General features: G+C 41.8%; 1 pseudogene; it reads left to right on the forward strand.

Moving 5' to 3' along the window:
- The first annotated feature begins 681 nt into the window (after positions 1-681).
- LOC103745036 lies at positions 682-1,550 on the forward strand (annotated as a pseudogene).
- The last annotated feature ends 2,207 nt before the right edge of the window (positions 1,551-3,757 follow it).

Below are 3,757 nucleotides of genomic sequence, written 5' to 3' on the forward strand. Positions count from 1 at the left end.
CTAATGAATCACTATCTATAACCTATCAGCCTATCACATCTATCTATCATCTATCTGTCTATCATCTGTTATCATCTATCTATTGTCTATCATTGATATATGTATGTATGTATGTATCTATTTATCTATCATCTATCTATCTATCATCTATCATTATCTATCCATCAATCATCTATCTATCATCTATCCAGTCATCCATATCTGTCATCCATTTATCCTCTATCTTCTATCTTTCATCTATCTATCATCTATCTCCTTCCTCCCTCGCTCCTTTCCTTCCATTTTTCCTTTCTTCCTTCTTATTTGCCTTGATTTCACTGCTTAGTGATTTCTTAACTAAAGAAGAAATTCACTCATGTGGATATTGCTTAGACTGGAAACTGAACAAGTTTTTAGCTTTTAGCCATTCATTGCCAGTAACAATTAACTTCCAAATATTTAGGAATTAAATACATCTATAAATAGAATAATTTTTAATCATAAAAATACCATATGAGAATCACAACTCTACTTATGTATGTAAATTAAATGTGCATTTGCTTTCAAGTATCCTTTATTAGAACGTTTCAACATATCTATTTACAAAAGAATTGCCTAATACATGTCCACCAGGTAATAAAACCAGATTTCTATTGACCCGAGAATCATTTCCATACAGAACTGGTCCTGCAGTATATCTTCATGGAGAAACAGAATTGCACAGTGGTGACTAAATTCATTCTGAAAGGCATTACTGACCGTCCTGAGCTGCAGGCCCCTTTATTCAGGTTTCTTCTTGTCATCTATCTGATCTCAGCAGTGGGAAATTTGGGCATCATCATCCTCACCAACACAGACTCCAGGCTGCCAACACAATTGTATATTTTTCTCAGATACCTGGCTGTCACTGATCTTGGCTATTCAACAGCAGTGGGCCACAAAATGTTAGGAAATTTTGTTGCAGAACAAAATACAATCCCTTATCATCTTTGTGCTGCACAGCTAGCTTCCTTTATTCTTTTCATTACTTGAGAACTTTTTATTCTGTCTGCGATGTCCTTTGACCACTATGTGACCATCTGTAACCCTCCGCTGTACACTGTCATCATGTCACAAAGGGTATGCTGGGCACTAGTGGCAATTCCATATATTTACAATATATTTGTGTCTCTATTAATCACTCTGAAGATTTCACTTTATCCTTCTGTGGATACAACACCATCAATCATTTCGTCTGTGACTGATAATTAGATTCTTTGCAACTTTTGATTTGATTTCTTCTTCCCTGATTGTCCTTGAGACCTACATGCTCATCCTCATAGTCATTCTCAGGATGAACTCTGCTGAGGGCAGGCTCAAGGCTTTCTCCACCTGTGGGTCCCACCTCACAGTGATGACAGTCATCTATGGGATTTTGATATTTATGTATATGCAGCCCACTGATAAAGTGTCTTCCATATTTTACACACTGATTATCCCAGTGTTGAATCCCTTGATCATCTTTGAGGAATAAAGATGTAAAAGGTGCCTTAGAAAGAACCTGGAAAGAGATAACCACTATCTTTTCGTAGAAGTTACATATAATATTAGTGATAAAAGACCGCTTTATGTGAACCAGCTTTGGCTTTTTCCAAAATGTTTAGCATACATGAATATGCTCAATACATATTTATCTGTTTGTATTCCTGATTCCTGGTATTAATCTAACTCCACTTACTCTCCTTAGTCAAGAGGGGAGCAAAGTCTTTGCTTTCCATCAGGAATGGAAAACTGTAATAATTGCATATAGTTTGCAGATAGTAGACTGAATCAAAAGTTGATAGACCATAAACATTATTGTGGCAATCTGTGCTGTATATGGATGTAAAAGTGCATATATGCAAATGAAGCCTTGCATTGATCGTGCAATTCAAAATTATTACAATGAACTTGTCAGATCCACAGTTTGTTGGTATTTGAACTTCTATCTTGTGTAAATAGTGCAGACTTTTTATTTTATGCTACTTGCACTTCTATGGTTTGTTCTAAAATCAAACCTCATTGTTATATCAGAACTGTTAATTACAGCAGTATGATTTTAGAATTATTTATGCAAATGTGTTCAAGTAGTCCTATTTACCAGGATAATTCTAATTCTTTCTTCTTTTTCCTTATCTGTGTCTTTCCTTTCATGTATAAAAATCTAGTAACTCATCATGTTAGCACAAGCAGCAACCTAAAGATTCAATGTGTTATCTAATTTTGTCTAATGCATGGTGTGTGTGTGTGTGTGTGTGTGTGTGTCTGCGTGTGTATGTGTGTATTAGTGAATCCACCAGTTAAGATGAATATTGGATATGCTATAGTTCTGCATTATAATTCAGCAAAATTCTGCATGATTTTGCTGCAGTTTGAACTTGATACCATACTGCCAATTTTGTTGAATCATGACTTTTCCTGTACCCCTTTAAATTCTAAGAATGATGCTTATTAAAAGTCATACTCTATATTTTATTTCATAAGATATGTCACAGTAACGAAAAAGGTCTGTGCCTTTTCTTAATTATGAAACATCATGCTGTCCGTGGACAACACACCATTTTTTCAATATAATTTGTCATTTGACTTTATTGACTTGAGAACTGAACTTGGAGGGTGCTAACAGAAACAAGACCACGTTTTATACTATGCTATGTTGGCAGGGAGTGAGGTATGCTGTATATCAATGTGCACACTTGCCACATTTGCATATTCAGCATCTGAAAATCTCTGTATAAATTTCATGTTACCTCACAATTTCTCATGTTCAAACTTTTGGAATTTTATTTTCTTTATCATAGTATTAACATCTTTCTTTAGTATACCACCATTTAATAAAAAATCTTTTCTTCCTCCTGGCCCACTCTCCCACCCTCAGGCCATCTGGGGGTAAGTCTACCGTGCAGCCCTCCAGCGCCTTGACTCCGCCAGCCGCGCTCACCCTTCCATCTCCCGCGCTGTTCTCTACTCCTAGCTTGGGCCCTGTGCCATTCCTAGTCTTGGGGCCCCAGACACCTGGGGAGCCACTGCTTATTCCTGACCCTGTTCACCCCACCGGCTTGGTGCCTTCCTTGGGCCCCAGGAGCACTGCCTCTGGACCCGGCCCTGCCCTCACCTCTCTCTGCTCCCCGGGACCTGCACCACCTGCTAACTCTCCTGGCCTTCTACCCTATCCTCAGGCCTCTCGGGGTGGGTCCATGGCGGAGCCTTCCACGCATTGACTCCCCCGGCCTCATTCGCCCTTCCATCTCCGCAGCTGTTCTCTGCTCCTGGTTTGGGCCCTGCGCCATTCCTGGTCTTGGGTCCCCAGACACCTGGGCAACTGGTGCTGCTTCCTGATCTTTTTCGACCAGGCCAGCTTGGTGCCTTCCTTGGGCCCCAGGAGCACTGCTTCCACAGGACCTGGCCCCGCCCTCACCTCTCCCTGCTTCCTGGACCTGCACCACTGGCTAACTCTCCTGACCCACTCTCCCGCCCTCAGGCCTCTCAGAGGGTAAGCCTACCCTGCAGCCCTCCGGGCCATGACTCTGCCAGCCGCACTCACCCTTCCATCTCCCCCGCTGTTCTCTACTCCAAGCTTGGGTCCTGTGCCATTCCTAGTCTTGGGGCCCCAGAAACCTGGGGAGCCACTGCTGATTCCTGACCCTGTTCACCACCACCGGCTTGGTGCCTTCCTTGGGCCCCAGGAGCACTGCCTCTAGACCCAGCCAGGCCCCACCTCTCTCTGCTCCCTGATCCTGCAACACCCGCCAGCCTCTTT

The sequence above is a fragment of the Nannospalax galili genome, unplaced genomic scaffold, assembly GCF_000622305.1.
Source record: "Nannospalax galili isolate Female #2095 unplaced genomic scaffold, S.galili_v1.0 scaffold583, whole genome shotgun sequence".
In the NCBI taxonomy this organism is placed as follows: domain Eukaryota; kingdom Metazoa; phylum Chordata; class Mammalia; order Rodentia; family Spalacidae; genus Nannospalax; species Nannospalax galili.